The sequence below is a fragment of the Balaenoptera borealis genome (genome assembly GCF_965194805.1).
Source record: "Balaenoptera borealis genome assembly, chromosome: 16".
Classification (NCBI taxonomy): Eukaryota; Metazoa; Chordata; class Mammalia; order Artiodactyla; family Balaenopteridae; genus Balaenoptera; species Balaenoptera borealis.
Genome location: NC_138872.1, coordinates 68,976,782 through 68,995,848, shown reverse-complemented (window position 1 = coordinate 68,995,848; position 19,067 = coordinate 68,976,782). Strand labels below are relative to the sequence as shown.

General features: G+C 37.9%; 1 protein-coding gene and 1 pseudogene across 2 annotated transcripts in view; both read left to right on the top strand.

The window, feature by feature from the left end:
• The window catches only part of LOC309613171 (5'-AMP-activated protein kinase subunit gamma-1 pseudogene), a 53,205-nt pseudogene extending 41,045 nt beyond the window's left edge, over positions 1–12,160 (top strand). The window contains exon 3 of the transcript in view: positions 9,932–12,160. The product of the transcript in view is annotated as a 5'-AMP-activated protein kinase subunit gamma-1 pseudogene (transcript). The remainder of the gene's footprint in view (positions 1–9,931) is intronic.
• Positions 1–19,067, top strand: part of ZKSCAN2 (zinc finger with KRAB and SCAN domains 2) — a 502,693-nt gene that overhangs the window by 473,501 nt on the left and 10,125 nt on the right. The gene's annotated exons all lie outside the window — the stretch shown is intronic.

Genomic DNA, 19,067 nt, shown 5'->3' with positions numbered 1-19,067 from the left:
ATATAAACTATCTGGTCTGGCAGTACATTTACCGCATCTCTTAAAATCCCAGGAATTGGCTCCTGAAATAAGTGCAGGGATTCTCATTTGGACTAACAACGCTCCAGCTTCCAACACTGCAAATTCTAGAGAAAGGAGTGGTGGATACAAGAAACATAGTGTCTATAAACACTAGTAAAACTTATGACTATATCTAAATAAATGTGGATATGTTTACTGTGAGAAAAATTAAAAACTGGACCTACAATTTCATAAGATTTCAACATTGGAGCGGGCAGGAAAGGGTTTGAAAGTAGGTTATGGCTTGAATTATTCCAAGGGGGCTGTAGAGGCAAAGTCAATCTAGATACTGATGGGAAGATATCTGACAGGAGATTTAAGATGAATTGGAATGGGTCATGCAGGAGGCTTCTGGGGTGCCAGAAGTATTTCATTTCTCAACGTAAAAATGTTAAATTTTGTTTGCTTTATGTTTTTTTTCCCCTGAGTGTCTTATATTTATGTACATATGGTATTTTATAATAAAACATTTAAAAAATCAAGAGTGACTGCTAGATTTGGGATTTTCAAACCTGGCTGCATATACAACATGGGGAAGGTTTAAAAATACTGATGGCCAGAGCACACCCCAGACCAAATGAATTAGAATCTCTGGGATGGGGACATATGTATCTGAGAACCACTGTACTAAAAGAATAAAAATAAACAAATTCAACAGGAGGAAACAGTAATCACAATCAATGTTAATGGGTTAAATTCTCAAAGTAAAAGAACTCAACAAGATCACTGAGATTCAAGTTTCCTTCATATCTCAGGTTTCCTATCTCGGTATTGGCTCTGTTCTCAAATTCCTTGTGGCTACAGGACTGCTGTAGAAATGTTATCCCTATGTGCTTTTAGGTTTATATTAAGAGGGAAAGAACTCTTGAGTTTATGCCAGATATCTCAGCAAAACCTTCATGGCATCTCTTTTCTTCTACTGTGATCGTGTGCTTAACCCTGAGCTAATCACTGTGACCAGGAGACTTTGGTTGGCCAGGCCTACATCACAGGCATGCCCACCCCCTGCCCCAAACTCAGGGTGCAGTCAATATTGCCAGAACTACACGGGATGAAAGTATGGGGGAGAGCTGGAGCCTCAGGCAAAACCCAGAAGCTGTTAGCAGAAGTAGAGTGAATGGAAGCTGGGCAACCAAAGAGAAAAAAAAATTCCATAATGGAAATATAGATTCAAGGCATTAGAAAACAATAAAAACTAAACCAAAGTGGGTAGGTTCAAAGTGGAGGTTAAGAGATGGAAACTGGTTAAAAAAAATATCCTGCCCTACAGAAACAGTTGTCTATGGCCTTGACTGAGGCCAAAGAAGAAACTATTAAGGACAGTGGACAAGCTGAGTCAATCTCCATGGTTACCAGTCCATCCTATATCCCCAAATATGTATCTGCAGCTCAGATTTCTCTCTCCACGTTTATATACACACTTGCCTTCTGGACAACTATACTACATGTCTGAGAGGCAGTTCAAATTCATCATGTCCAAAACTTAATTATCAAAAGGTGCCAACCCTCCTCTTCTTAAATTCCTTTTCTTCATTAATTACCTCAGGCTAGAAACCAGGAACCTAGAATCATCTTTTAATTCCTTCCTCTCTCACCTCCATATCTCATCTTTCTCTAAGAATGGTTTCTATCTCCATTCTTCATCAGGATTTAGCACAATTGTAACTTAATCTTTGGGTAATTTGTTTGAATACTGATCACTCCCACTAGGCTGGATCCAGGACAATAGGCCCATTGCAGTCTTTCCATTTTTGCATCCCCAGATCTGAGCTCTGTTACTGGCGTTCAGTACTGGCGAGTATTTGTAGAAAGATTAAAATCAAGTCTGCCAGCATCGAGTTTTATGTGCCATTTTCCAAACTCAACACTATATTACTACCTGAGTAATCTTCTGAAAATGCAGATCTGACTATATTTTCCCCTCTGTTTAAAATCTTTGCATCTTTCAATGACCCCTCATTCCCTAAAGGAAAGCAGTGTTTCTTAAACTTTCAGTGTCTAATAACTACTTATTAGCTGTCTGGAGCATATTGAAAACCTTCAACTTTAGGTAAACATTCATAAAATTTTTAAATAATAAAATTAGTATAAATTAACTTAAAAATTAATAATATTCAAGTATCCCTTGTTATCCAAGCCTATTTATCTCCTGAGTTTGAGTTTGGAAATCAAGTTCATATAGCAAGGGATACATATACTTGGTACCTGAATTCTGGATAACAAGTAGCAAGAGTTTGGATAATGCAGTATACCAGGCCTACTAAAAAGAGGTATTCAAATATACTCAGATCCTGAGTTTGGGTAGAGAGAGTTGAAATAGCAAAAGTAGGATGATGAGAAATATCAAGTCAGCGAAAGGGATACTGCTATTTGCAATCAATCATTAAAGTATATAACATACACACATGTATATGTGCATCTGGATTAATGACAGATTCCATTTATTTTGTTCTGCTAAACTAGAAAGCATAACTAAGAATTATGGGCAGCAAATGCTTGGTGGCCCTACAGATGGTTGTGTATATTTGGATGGGACCTATACCTAGAAACAGTGGTGAAGTCTCTCACTAAAGGCCACTTTTACAAGCAGGTAAGTCAAAGAATATATCTTATTCAAAGGCTGGATGGCTGGATGTTTTAACTTGGATGGTAGTTGCAAATGAATTTCTAATGTTTTTTGTTTGGGCTCAGCTCTGGAAAGAATTTCTCCATGTTTTCTGGCATAGTGAATGGTTTTTAAATATGCCCAATAGTATGTTGTTGATGTGTTTCTCCAGAAAATGAAAAAAATCAAGTATTAGGAAAGAGTCAATGCCTGCTAACAAAGCCTCTTCACCACAGTTCAACTTCCTGATATCTTATCCTTGGCACTGAATGTCCTAAGAGGTTGGGCCTGAAGTGAGAGGTTTGAGCTTTTCAAGCTACTGCCCAGGGCGTGTTGACACCCACTTGAAATCATTGAGGTAACATTTCCTTACAACACTGGTAATGACGACAAGGACCAGATTTATGGTTTCTGGCTTACCCTGGCATTATTGGTGTTATAAAGAAGTCTTATCTCCTCCCTCCTTTCAATTATTCACATGAGTACCTTCCCCTTGGATAGACAGCACGCTTTAGGGTGGAAAAACAGTTTTAGTACACGCCGCCCATTTCTTCACAAAACACACAGGAAAGACATATGCTCCCTGATGGAGATTTGATTGTGCTAACAATTTTTGTTACTTCTTCAACACTTAGTGAAGATCAGCATGCATAACTGTTCTTGGTAAATAAAACAGGGTGCAATTTTAGCACCTGGATACAACTATTTTTGAGTAGTCAAGTGAGGTACATGGCAAAAATGGCCCTAATTCTTCATCCCTCCTTATGTCCATGCCCTTTGTCACAGTGTGGTAGCTCCCTCACACTCTACATCTGAGCTGGCCATGGGACTTGCTGGGGCCCAATGGGATGGCAGCAAATGTGACAAAGCAGAGACCTGAAAAGTGCTTGCATGTTTGGGCTTGCTCGTTCTTGCTCCTCTGCCTTTGCCATAAGAACATGCTTGGGCTAGCCTGCTAGAAGATGAGACGCATAGAGTAGAGTTACCCCACTTGTCCCAGCCAAGTCTATCCCAGACTAGCCATGCTGATACCCAGACACATGAAAGAACCCAGCTGAGAGGAGCAGAGCTGCCCACAGCACCCACAGCCAGGACTGGCTTCATGGCTATGGGGCCTTTGTAGTCACACAGGGTCCTGTGCTAAGAAAAGTCCCATGCTTGGTTTAATGTTCTGCTGTCATGACCTTGAAATTCTTAATAACTTTTGAATAAGGGACCATGCATTTTTATTTTGCACTGAGCTCCACAAATTATGTAGCTGGTCTTGCCCACATTTTAGCATGACACCTGGATGAGCCTAGCTGAGATGGGAAGAACCACCTCACTGGCCTACAGACTCATGAGATTAATAAATTCCTATTATTTAAGTGACTAGGGTTTGTAGTTGTTTTACATTTTTGTAGCAATAGATACTGACACACCAAACTTTTTTTTGCTGGACGCATGGCTGGTCCTCCATCAGCATTATCTCAAATGCACTTCTAACCTGCATCATATCTCACAAAAATATTAGATTAATTGATAATGAGAATTCAAAATTATAAATTATGTCTTTCTCATTCATATAGCTACCACGGAGATGCAAAAAGCTGGTTCATTCTTTTCCCACAAGTGGTTTCACTCAACTGTAAAACAAAATATTGGCTGTCATCAGTACAACAGTAATAGTTCCACCATCTTTGTGTGCCATTTGTGCTATGCAGCATACTATCCTGACATTAGGTTTGCTTATGGCTACTTTGGCTTTCTCTCTCAGCATTTTATTTGTCCTGAATTTGAGGCTGGCTTTATAAGCATGTTGGCCATAGCATGACTTGTATCTGTTGGTGCTGCTGCCTTGGCATCTTTGCACTTAGAAATAAAATTAATCAATTTCATACTAGAAAATATTATTTTGCGTTTGGTCCCAGAAAAACTACTGGTTGACCTATAAGGTTATGCTATTTTGGAAATGATGTAAAATCTCTGAGAGCATCACGAAGCTCTCCGACAGAGTTTTCTAATACAGAGTGTGCAAGGGGGGATAAATCCCTTGTTCAATAAAATCCAGTTTTTAGATATTCATAGCCACACTTCCTGTTCACACTTTCCCTTTCAGCTGCTTGGGTGAAATCATCACGTTCACAGATGCTCTTGTCCCAATAGATCCTGAAGTCCTGTTCACTAATTATGCTTCTGAATTGTAGAGTTTATACTACTATTTTTATCATTGCTTTTACACTTCAATGAACCACTTTTTAGTCATTAATCTATTTTTGTTAATCAGAGCCATAACACAATAGTAACAACAAAAAATGCAAATTTTACACACATAAACAATAATCTTCCAATGATATAGCTAAAATAAACTATATCCTAGTAACTGATTTTAACTACACCTTGTTAAGTGTCTGACCAATTTGATCCATCCATATGCATGAACCATTATTAAGAACATAATGGTATTTGATAATTTTTCTTCCATTTCAAATTCATAAAATTTTAAAGAACATATCTTTTTATTACTTGCGCCACAGAAGCTGCCTGAGGACCATTAGTTTCACAGGTTAATTGATCACATTTTAGAAACACTGACCTAAAAGGCCTGAACTCTTTGACATGATATATAAGCCACTTCATAATCTAGTCCCTTGATTCATATAAAACAATAGTTGTTATTAGTGTGTATACACACACACACATTGTTATTAGTATAACAATAACAATAGCAACAACAACACTTTCTATTTACTGAGATGATGCCATGTGATCAGGTGCCTTTCTAAGCATTTAAAAGGGATTCTCTTATTTCAAACTCACAGTAACCCTAGGAGGTAGGTACTAGTTTGTTATTATGAATTTACAGATAGGGAATTATGAATATTACAGAGGTACTTGCTCAAGATCACAGAGCTAGTAAGATGCCGAGCAGGAATCTGATTCCAGGCTTGTCTAACTCTTAAGGACTATATTACCTGGCCCCACCCTGCCTCTTCAACCTCCCCTTCCTGTACTCTCTCACAAACGCACACAGCCTCTGTATGCCCCAGCCAGGCCACACTACCTTCCATTCCCCAGAGAAGAGGTCTTCCACCTGTGTCTGTGCCCATCTTGTTCCTTCTGTCTGGAATGCCCTCCGTTTTTCCTCACGTCACCCTTGTGAACTTTCATTCACCCTTCAGCACCCAATTTAAGAGTCTCCTCTATGAAGACTTTCCTTCCACCCACACCCCAGATTTTTACCTTGTCTGTAATATCAGCCTAAATTTTATTCCTTTCCATTCTCCAGACAAAAATGCAAAAATGTCTAGAGTGACAGCTGAGTTACTAAGAATTATAAGATGACAGAACATAATTTACTACATTGTACCTGATTGTTCCCTGGTCTATCATTAGTCGACTCCAGTTATTGATTTACGCCTCAATGAATAGGCAATTCCTTACCTTAAAATGTTATTCTCAGGTGGTCAGAGGACAGAATTAATTTTTATTGCATCTATAATAGCAACTAGTTAACTTCATGAGGCACAGGGAATACATTCTCTTTTTTACCCTCTCCAATTTACTATCGGAGAGTGAGATCCATGATAATAAGTAAAATTTCTAAATTCACTGGCGCTAAGAACTGGTAGGGATATTGTTTTATGGATACTTAGAAAACACAGCTCTATCAAGGTGGCAAGAATATATCTTTAGGTCTACTGGTAATTAAGGAAGCTGTAAGTTAATCAGTTATATTCTCTCTGAAGAGAAAGTAGGGGCTTCCCTGGTGGCGCAGTGGTTAAGAATCCACCTGCCAATGCAGGGGACATGGGTTCGAGTCCTGGTCCAGGAAGATCACACATGCTGCGGAGCAACTAAGCTCACGTGACACAACTACTGAGCCTGCTCTCTAGAGACCACGAGCCACAACTACTGAGCCCACGTGCCACAACTACTGAGCCTGCACTCTAAAGCCCACGAGCCACAACCACTGAAGCCCGTGCATCTAGAGCCTGTGCTCTGCAACAAGAGAAACCACTGCAATGAGAAGCCTGCGCACCACAATGAAGGATAGCCCCTGCTCACCGCAACTAGAGAAAGCCCACATGCAGCAACAAGACCCAATGCAGCCAAAAATAAATAAATTAATTAATTAATTAAAAAAGAGAGAAAGTAGAAGGTGGTGGTTTAGAGCAACGGTCTCTAAACTCTTTTGAACACTCACTTCAGCAGTAGACATTTGAACCTGCACCCCTGCAAATGTGTGTATTTATTTATAGTTTATGTATGTGTACTACTGAATTAACATGCAGTATATTACAAAACATTCACGAAATGGAAACGAAAAGGAATGAGGTAAGGAATAAATAAAAATAGAAGTTCCACTATTTTCCTTCCTTACCCAGTGGATCATCTTGTGTACCTGCTGGGATACATTCACACTACTATTGAAGACCAACAGTCTACAGATCAGTCACTGGACAAATACCAACTGGCCCCGGTGGATCCAGATGCTGGGCTCACCCTAGTGGCCCCCAGCACCTGGTTGGCCCCTGTGGACCCAGGATCCAGGTCCAACCATGCAGACTCTGGTCCCAGACCCATCACTGCAGACCCAAGCACCAGGCCTGCCTGGTGAATCCGGGCTCCAGGTCCACCCCCAAGGACCCAGGCACCAGGTCTTCCCACCTGCTGACCCAGGCACCAGGCCTGCCCACTTATGGATATCACCTAGAATCTCTGGATGGGCTGACTGGTGAAGGGCTTTGCCTACTGAAGCCAGTCTATAAAGCCATTCTTCAAGTGTGTAGACACCAACACAAGGCCACAGTATCATGAATAATGAAGAAAACATGACACCACCAAAAGAAACTAATAAAACTCCAATGACTGACCCTAAAGAAATGGAGATCTATGAACTGTCTGACAAAGAATTCAGAATAATCCTCTTAAAGAAATTCAAGGAACTACAAGAAAACACAGATATACAAATAAATGAAATTAGGAAAACAATGCATGAACAAAATGAGAGGTTCAACAAAGAAACAGAAACTATGTATTAAAAAAAAGTAGAAATTCTAGAGTTGAAGAACACAATAATTGAACTGAAGAATTCAATAGAGAGCTTTGGCAGATTTGACCAAGCAGAAAAAAGAATTAGTGAGCTAGAAGGCAGATCATTTGAAATCATCCAGTCAGAGAAGTCAAAGAAAAAAGAATGAAAGAGTCAAGAAAGCCTATGTGAATCATGATATACCATTAAAAGAAACAGTCTGTGCATTATTGGAGTCCCAGAAGAAGAGGGGGAAAGGGGGAAAAGAAAGCTTATTTAAAGAAACAATGGCTGAGAACTTCCCAAACCTGGGGAGAGATTTGGACATCCAAGTTCATGAAGCTAATAGGTGACTCTAAAATTTCAACACCCAAATCATGTTTTCCAAGACAACTTAGAATAAAATTGTCTAAAATCAAAGAAAATGAGATAATTTTTAAAGCAGCAAGAGAAAAAAAAATCTCACCTATATGGGAACCCCCATAAGGCTATTAATGAATTTCTCAGCAGAAACCCTGTAGGGCAGAAGAAAGTGGGATAATATATTCAAATTACTAAAAGAAAAAAAAAAACTGTCAAGAATACTTTACCTAGCAAATTTGTCTTTGAGAAATGGAGAGAGAAAGATTTTCCCAAACAAACAGAAGCTGAGGGAGTTCATCATGACAAAACCTGTCTTACAAGAAATGCTGAAATGAGTTCTTCAAGTAGAAATGAAATAACATGAAAATATATGAAAATATAAAAGATACTGGTAAAGGTAAGTATATAGTCAAATTCAGAATACTCTAATACTGTAATATGGTGGTGTGTTAATCAATTAACTCTAGTATAAAGGTTTAAAGGACAAAAGTATCAAAAATAACAATAGCTACAATAATTTGTTAGTGAATATACAATATAAAAGAGGTACACTGTGACATCAAAAACATAAAATATAGGGTGGGAATAAAAGAATAAGAGTTTTTGTATGCAGTCAAAGTTAAGTTATCAGCTTTAAATAGACTGTTACGTCTATAAGATGTTTTATTTAATACTCATGATAACTACAGAGCAAAAACCTACAGTAGATACACAAAAGATAAAGAGAAGGGAGTCAAAGCACTCAATTATGGAAAATCACCAGTTCACAAAGAAAGACAGCAAAAGAGAAAGAAAGGAAAAAGGGAACTACATAACAGCTGGAAAACAATGAGATGGCATTAGTTAAGTCCTTACCTATCAATAGTTACTTTCAATGTAAATGGATTAAATTCTCCAATCAAAAGGCTCAAAGTGGCTGAATGGATTAAAAAACAGAATCCAACTTTATGCTGCCTCCAAGAGACTTACTTCAGACTTAAGGATATGAACAAGCTCAAACTGAAGGGGTGGAAAAATATATTCCATGCAAATGGAAACCAAAAGAGAGCAGGATTGGCTATACCTATATCAGACAAAATAGACTTTAAGTCAAAAGTGTTAACAAGAGACAAAGAAGGTCATTATATAATGATAAAGGGGTTAATTAATCAAGAAAATACAGCAATTGTAAATATATATACAACCCAAATCAGAGCACCTAAATATATTAAGCAAATACTAGTAGATGTGAAGGGAGAAATAGACAACACTACAGTAATAGTGGGAGACTTCAGTACCCGACTTTCAATGATGGATAGATTATCCAGACAGAAAATAAATATGAAACGTTGGACTTGAACTACACCTTAGACCAAATAGACCTAACAGACATGTATAGAATATTCTACCCAACAGCAGCAGAATACACATTCTTCTAAAGCACACACGGAACATTCTCCAGGATAGATCATATGTTCGATTACAAAACAAGCCTAGCAAATAGCAAATGTAAGATGATTGAAATCATACCAAGTATATTTTTTGACTGATATGAAACTAGAAATCAGTTACAAGAGGAAAACTGGAAAATTCACAAATGTGTGGAAATTAAACAACACACTCTTGAGCAACCAGTAGGTCAAAGAAGAAATCACAAGAGAAACCAAACAATATCTTGACACAAACAAAAATGAAAACACAACATACCAAAACTTATGGGATACAGCAAGACTAGTTCTAAGAGGGAAGTATAATGCAATAAACATCTCTATTTAAAAAAAAAAAAAAAGCAAGTTTCCTAAAGTGAATGAACCCAGCCAGTGCCTCTTGCAATGGAGATGGCCACGTCTTGAGAGTTTCCAACTCTGGAAAAATGAGCATCCTCAAGAGGCCCCAGAATCTAACAATAGCATATACACTTCCTTTATAGAGTCTCTTGCTGCTATGACTTGATTATCACAAGCTCCAGTTTGGTTGTATTTGCTACTTCCCTGCAGGTGATGAAAGCTTTCTTTGCTTTGGTGACTAATGGTATACAAGCTGCCCCTTTCTGGGATAGCAAAAAGCAAGGACTTGTGGGCATGTGTACTATCACTAATTTCATCAATATCCTGCACCGTTACTATAAATCAGCCTTGGTACAGATCTATGAGTTGGAAGAACACAAGATAGAAACTTGGAAGGAGGTGTACATACAGGACTTCTTTAAACCACTTGCCTGCATTTCTCCTAATGCCAGCATGTTTGATGCTGTCTCTTCATTAATTCAAAACAAGATCCACAGGCTGCCAGTTGTTAACCCAGAATCAGGCAACATCTTGTACATCCTCATCCACAAATGCAGTCTCAAGTTCCTCAAATTGTTTATCACTAAGTTCCCAAGCCAGAGTTCATGTCTAAGTCTCTGGAAGAGCTACAAATCAGCTTCTATGCCAACACTGCTATGATCTGCTGTATGTGGCTCTGGGCATCTCTGTATAGCATCAATTCTCAGCCCTGCCAGTGGTGAATGAGAAAGGTCATGTGGTAAACATCTTTTACAAGTTTGATGCTATCCACCAGGCAGCAGAAAAGATCTACAACAACCTAGATGTGTCTGTAGCCAAAGCCCTGCAACATCAATCACATTACTTTAAATGTGTCCTCAAGTGCTACCTGCATGAGACTCTGGAGACCATCATCAATAGGCTGGTGGAAGCAGAGGTTCACCGACTTGCAGTGGTGGATGAGAGTGATGTGGTCAAGGGAATTGTATCACTATCTGACAACCTGTAGGACCTAGTGCTCACGGGCAGAGAGAAGCAGCCCTGAGCTGAGGGAAGAGGGCAGGCAGCACCAGCGGATGTGCCCCACTCACTGCCTGCCTAAAGCTCTGGGAATCACAGATAAAACCCGGTGAGTGTTCCTTGCTCAGGAGTCCCCCTACCCTTCTACCTGGGAGCTGGAGAATGCATGGGGAAAGGAAGGAGAATAAATTTTTAGGTGTCCTTATCCTCACAGTACTCAGAAAAACTTTCAGTCTAGCCCATCCTAGTTCCTATCCTTTTATTCATATCCCCCTTTCTGGGAAAACTATGGGCTCTGTGCCCCCCCAGAAAATTCTGATCTCTAAGAGATCCCTGGGCTTCACTTAGCCTTAGCCTCTATCTCTGCCTCTGACTCCACTATAAGATAATAGCACCATAAAACTCTTCATAAAGATATTTTCATTCATCCTGTTTCATGTTGGATGAAAGAGACTAAATTCATTTTGTGACATTTCTTCCCACAATGGGAGTGGGGTGGATCATTGGAGGAGGGTTTTGGGGTGTCTATGCTGTATGCATGTGAAGGGAGATGGGAGTTAGGTGGAAGAAGAGGGCAGAGTGGTTAGCTGAGGTTATTGCTTTTCATGGTGAACCTAATTAAAATGACAAGAACCCATCCTGAGGGTTGTCTTTTCATCCTGTTTATGTTTTCCTTTGCTGTGCAAAAGCTTTTAAGTTTCATTAGGTCCCATTTGTTTATTTTTGTTTTTATTTCCATTTCTCTAGGAGGTGGGTCAAAAAGGATCTTGCTGTGATTTATGTCATAGAGTGTTCTGCCTATGTTTTCCTCTAAGAGTTTTATAGTGTCTGGCCTTACATTTAGGTCTTTAATCCATTTTGAGTTTATTTTTGTGTATGGTGTTAGGGAGTGTCCTAATTTCGTTCTTTTACATGTAGCTGTCCAGTTTTCCCAGCACCACTTATTGAAGAGGCTGTCTTTTCTCCATTGTATATTCTTGCCTCCTTTATCAAAGATAAGGTGACCATATGTGCGTGGGTTTATCTCTGGGCTTTCTATCCTGTTCCATTGATCTATATTTCTCTTTTTGTGCCAGTACCATACTGTCTTGATTACTGTCATACAGAGTGAAGTAAGTCAGAAAGAGAAAAACAAATACTGTATGCTAACACATATATATGGAATCTAAAAAAAAAAAAAAAAAGGTTCTGAAGAACCTAGAGGCAGGACAGGAATAAAGATGCAGACGTAGAGAATGGACTTGAGGACATGGCGAGGGGGAAGGGTAAGCTGGGACGATGTGAGAGAGTGGCATGGACATATATATACTACCAAGTGTAAAATAGATAACTAGTGGGAAGCAGCCACATAGCACAGGGAGATCAGCTAGGTGCTTTGTGATCACCTAGAGGGATGGGATAGGGAGGGTGGGAGGGAGAGGCAAGAGGGAGGAGATATGGGGATATATGTATATGCATAGCTGATTCACTTTGTTATAAAGCAGAAACTAACACACCACTGTACACTGTAAAGCAATTATACTCCAATACAGATGTTAAAAAAATTAAATTAAATTAAATTTTAAAAAATGACAAGAACCACCCCCCCAAAAAAGAGAAAGATTACAAAACTTTATACCTTAAGGAACGAGAAAAAGAAGAACAAACTAAGCCCAAAATTAGCAGAAGGAAGGAAATAACAAAGATTGGAGCAGAAATAAATGAAATGAAGACCAGAAAAACAATAGAAAAGATAACACAATTAAGAGCTGGGTTTTTTTTTAAAGATAAAAAGTTGACCAACCTTTAGCTAGACTAATTAAGAAAAAAAGAGAGGACCCAAATAACTGAAATTAGAAATGAAAGAAGAGACATTACAGCTGATACCACAGTAATGCAAAGGATTATAAGAGACTACTATGAGCAATTATATGCCAACAAACTGGATAATCTAGAAAAAATGGACAAATTCCTAGAAACATTCAAACTAACAAGACTGAACCATGAAGAAATAGAAAATATGAACAGACCAATAACAAGTAAGGAGATTGTATCAGCAATCAAAAACCTCCCAACACAGAAAATTCCAGGACCAGATGGTTTCCCTGATGAATTCTAACAAATATTTAAAGAAGAATTAACACCAATCTTTCTCAAACTCTTCCAAAAAATTGAAGAGGACAGAACACTCTTAAATTCATTTCACAAGCTACCATGACCAAGATGCCAAAGCCAGATAAGGATGCTACAAGAAAAGAAAACCAAAGGCCAGTTTCACTGATGAATATAGATACAAATATTCTCAACAAAATACTCACAAACTGAATTCAGCAGCACATTAAAAGGATCATACAACATGATCAAGTGGGATTTATGTCTGGGATGCAAGGATGGTTCAACATATGCAAATCAATAAATGTGATACACCACATTAATAGAATGAAAGATAAAAATCATATGATCATCTCAATAGATGCAGAAAAATACTTGACAAAATTCAACATCCTTTCATGATAAAAAATCTCAACAAATTGGGTATAGAAGGAATGTACCTCAACATAATAAAGGCCATACATGACAAACCCACAGCTAACATCATCCTCAACAGTAAAAGGTTGAAAGCTTTCCCAATAAGATTAAGAACAAAACAAGGTGTCCCCTCTCAACATTTTTATTCAACAGAGTCCTAGAAGTCCTAGACAGAACAGTTAGGCAAGAAAAAGAAATAAAAAGCATACAAATCAGAAAGGAAGAAGTAAAAGCGTCTTTGTTTGCAGATGATATAATCTTATATACAGAAAATCCTAAAGACTCCACCAAAAAAAAAAATGTTAGAACTAATAAATGAATTCAGTAAAGTTGAAGATACAAAACCAACCTACAAAAATCAGTCGCATTTCTATACAGCAACAATTAACTATTCGAAGAAGAAGTAAAGAAAACAATCCCATTTACAGTAGCATTACAAATAATAAAATACTTAGGGACAAATTTAACCAAGGATGTGAAAGGTTTGTACACTGCAAATTATAAAGCATTGATGAAAGAAACTGAGGAAGACACAAATAATGGAAAGATATCCTGTGTTTGTGGATCAAAAGAATTAATATTGTTAAAAGTTCATTCTACCCAAAGGCATTTGTAGATTCAATGCAATCCCTATCAAAATCCCAATGCATTTTCCACAAAAATAGAAAAAGCAATCCTAAAATGTGTATGGAACCACAAAGACCCTGAAGAGCCAAAGCAATTCTGAGAAGGAAGAACAAAGCTGGAGGCATTACACTTACTGATTTATTACAAAGCTATAGTAATAAAACAGTTTGGTACTGGCATAATGACAGACACACAGATCAATGAAAAAGAATCTCTTGATTATTTATTCTAGAAACAAACCCATGCATATACAGTCAACTAATATTTTACAAGAGAGCCAAGAATACTCAATAGGGAAAGGACAGTCTCTCTTCAATAAATGGTGTTGGGAAAACTGGATATTCACATGCAAAATAATAAAATTAGACTCCTATCTTATATAACCCACAAAAATTATCTGGAAACGGATTAAAGATTCAAATAGAAGATCCAAAACTTTAAAACTACAAGAAGAAAGCACAGGGAGATAGCTCCTTGACATTGGTCTTAGCAACAATTTTTAGTATATGACAACAAAAGCACAGGCAACAAAAGCAAAAATCAACAGGGCGGACTAGATCAAACTGAAAATTTCTGCACAGCAAAAGCAACAATCAGCAAAATGAAAAGGCAACCTCCAGAATGGGGGGAAGTATTTGCTAACTATCTTTTTATTTATTTATTTATTTATTTATTTATTTATTTATTTATTTATTTATTTATTTATTTATTTATTTATGGCTGTGTTGGGTCTTCGTTTCTGTGCGAGGGCTTTCTCTAGTTGCGGCAAGTGGGGGCCACTCCTCATCACAGTGCACGGGCCTCTCACTATCGCGGCCTCTCTTGTTGCGGAGCACAGGATCCAGACGCGCAGGCTCAGTAATTGTGGCTCGTGGGCCCAGTTGCTCCGCGGCATGTGGGATCCTTCCAGACCAGGGCTCAAACCCATGTCCCCCGCATTGGCAGGCAGACTCTCAACCACAGCGCCACCAGGGAAGCCCCCTAACTATCTTTAAAAATTTTTTTATTTTACATTGGCATACAGTTAACAACGTTTTGTTAATTTCAGGTGCATAGCAGATTGATTCAGTTATACATATACATGTACCTATTCTTTTTCAAATTCTTTTCCCAATTATGCTAACCATCTATCTGATCAGAGATTAATATCTAAAATATATAAGGAACTTGTATAACTCAATATCAAAATAACAAATAACCTGATTTAAAAATCTAAGGACTAAGGACTTAAATAGACATTTTTCCAAAGAAGGCACACAATGACCAACAGGTACATAAAAAGATGCTCAACATCACTAATCATCAGGGGAATGGAAATAAAAACTACAGTGAGATATCACCTCACACCTGTTAGAATGGCTATTAACAGAAAGACAAGAGACAACAAGTGTTGGTATGGCTGTGGAGAAAAGGAAACCCTGGGGCACTGTTGGTGGGAATGTAAACTGGTGGAGCCACTATGGAAAACAGTATGGAGATTCCTCAAAAAATTAAAAATAGAACTATCATATCATCCAGCAATCCCACATCTGAATATATATCTAATAGAAATGAAATCACTGTCTCAAAGAGATATCTTCACCCTCATGTTCATTGCAGCATTATTCACAATAGCCAAGACATGGAAACAACCTAAGTGTCCATCAATGTATGAAAGGAAAAAGAAAATGTGATACACACACACACACACACACACACACACACACACACACACACACACACACTGGAATATTATTCAGCCATAAAAAAGAAGGAAATCCTGCCTTTTGTAACACATGGATGGACTCTAAGGGCATTATACTAAGTGAAAGAAGTCAGACAGAGAAAGACAAATACTACACGTTCTCACTTATATGTGGAATCTAAAAAATTCAAACTCATAAAAATAGTAGAATGATGGGGATTCCCTGGTGGCACAGTGGTTAAGAATATGCCTGCCAATGCAGGGGACATGGGTTCGATCCCTGGTCCGGGAAGATCCCACATGCCACAGAGCAACTAAGACCGTGCACCACAACTACTGAAGCCTGCACGCCTAGAGTCCATGCTTCGCAACAAGAGAAGCCACCGCAATGAGAAGCCTGCGCACCACAACGAAGAGTAGCCCCCGCTCACCGCAATTAGAGAAAGCCCGCGTGCAGCAACAAAGACCAACGCAGCCAAAAATGAATATATAAATAAATATTTATTTTTAAAAAATAGTAGAATGATGGTTGACAGGGGCTGGGGCTTGGGGGGAATGGGGGAGATGTTGGTCAAAGGGTGCAAACTTCCAGCTATAAGATGCATAAGTTTTGGTAACTAGACTTAACAATACTGTATTATATTCTTGAAAGTTGTTAAGAGAATAGATCTTAAATGTTATCACTACACACACAAAAAGGTAATTACGTGGAAGAATGAAGGTGTTAACTAAGCATATTGTAGTAATCATTTCACAGTATATATATGTGTGTGTTTCAAATCATCGCATTGTATACCTTAAACAAACGTATATATATGTCAATAAAGCTGGAAAAAAAGGGAGAATTCATCAATACAATTCACTACACTAAAAGGATAAAGTAGGAAAATCATTTTATCATCTAAGAAGACACAGAAAAAGTATTTGATAAAATTCAAAAAACAATTCATATTTAAAAACTCCAAGCAAAGAAAAATAGGAATTTTCTTAATCTGATAAGAGATAAAATTCTAAAAAACCCCATTCAACCAAAAAAAATAAAAAATCAGTTACTTAATTGTGTAATGTTGAATGCTTTCCCTTTGAGATCAGAATGAGACAAGGATAATTGCTTTCACTATTTCTATTATATTGTATTAGAAGACTTAGCTGGTACAATGAGGCAATGACAACAAAAATTAAAAGGTGTAAGGATTGGAAAGGAAAAAAATTAACTTGCAGAAAATAGTTTGGCATTTTCTTGTAAAATTGAACTTATGCATACTCTATGATCCAGCACTTTCACTGCTAGGTACATAGTTTAAAGAAATTCTTGTACAAGTCCATAAGACATGTACAAGACCAAATGCCCATCAAGAGTAGAATGGATGAATAAATTGTAGCACATTCACTTGGTGGATTACTATACATCCGTGAAAATGAATGAACATACACAAACACAGATGAATCTCAAAAATAAAATACTGAGTAAAATAAATGTCATAGAAGAATATCTATGATCTGATTACATTTATATACAACTCAAAAAGTTGGAAAAACTAATATATTGGTTAGGGATGCACACATATGTAATAAAACTAGCAGAAAAATTATTATTATAACAGTCAAGATAGAGGTTACCTCTAGGGAAGATGAAGAGAGATGTTATTGGAGGGCTTCTAAGGCACTAGGTAGGTGTTACAAGGACATTTTTATTCTTCAGGCTGTCTGTATATATGTATGTATTTATACATACATGTTTCATGTGTGATACATTTCACCATAAAAGTTTTTTTGAAAGCAATTCTTTTTAGGTCTAATTACCTAGAGGTATTTAGAGGAACATATTCAATGATACCTTGAGCAAACAATCAGTAAAGTCTAGATTTTGGGAAAATCTAGAGGACAAATCATCTTGTTTCTTCAATACAAAATTTCAAGAAAAAAAACAAAAGAGATGAACAGGAACCTATAAATTACAAAAGATGTAAGAGACATATTAACCAATTGCCAGGTACAGACCTTGTTTGGATGCTAATTCAAACAAACAAATTACTACAAATATGACAACTGCAGATATGTGAACACTAACTGGATATCTGATGATAATAAGAATTTATTCTTGATTTTATAGGGAAGCGGTGATACAGTGGTTATGTTTTAAAAGGGGGCCCTTGTCTTTTAAGGGACAATCATTCCCTTGAAATCCCCCTCAACATCCTCGCCCTTTTCTCTCCTGTGGAATTTGTTCAGCAACACTTCAACCTGACTTGCACTCCAATATTTACAGATGAAATTTTATCATGTCTAAGATTTGATTCAAAATAATCCTGTTTGGTGGCGGCAGTGGGTGGGGTGGAGGGTTAGTATAGAGAAAACAAGATTGGCCATGAGTTGAAAATTATTGAAACTAATGTTGGTATACTGGTTTTCACTATATTTATATATACGTTTGAGATGTTGCATAATAAAAATTAAAATACAATAAAAACCAGGGCAAAATTTTAAAAAAGAACGTCTGCTAAATCAAGATCTGTTTTGAAAGGGAAAATAAATAAAGAAGTGAGTGTGACATTTTGGGGTTCATTACCTTCTCACTCTGCCCAGAATAGCACCATTTATTTTGTTTATTTTATTTTGGCTGTACCACGCAGCTTGTGGGATTTTAGTTCCCCGATCAGGGATTGAACCCAGGCCCTCAGCAGTGAGAGTATGGAGTCCTAACCACTGGACCACCAGGAATTCTCAGCACCATTTATTTTTCACAAGACAATCTAGATCATGGCTTCTAAATCTTCAGTGTACATACAAGTCACCTGAGGCTTGTTAACATGCAGATTTGGATTCAGAATATCTAGGTTGGGGCCTGATATTCCACATTTCTAAGAAGCTCCCATGTGATGCTGATGCTGGACTACCTCCAAGAATGCAGTCTTTCACCTCATCATAACCTCTATTCCGTTGAGCTTACCACTTACTCATCCTCCATCATTCCTTCCTGGTTCCATTCCCACTCTGGTCCAGCTTGGATTCTGCGGCTCACCTGGACAATCATTCCCTTGAAACCCCCTTCAACATCCTCGCCCTTTTCTCCCCTGTGGAACTTGTTCAGCAACACTTCAACCCGACTTGCACTCCACCATCTCCACGTTCTTGAACCCAAGCACTTAAATGTTACTGGAGAAAATGAGACAATTTTAAATACATGCTCTCTGTTCTCAGTAGGCACTCTGCTTTGCCCAGCAACCCTACTTCTCTCTTCAGGATGCTTATTCCCAAAATGACCATTTTATATCTTTACCTCCTCCCTCTTCTCACCTCCTTTCTCTCTACTAATCTCCTTTCACTGGGAAAATAAAAGTTGGCAGATAGGAAACTCTTCATCCTCTCAATACCAAAATCTAGAAGCCTTCATGTATCTGCTCCATCTTTTTTCTCGTTATTCCCTCCTTTAAAAAAATA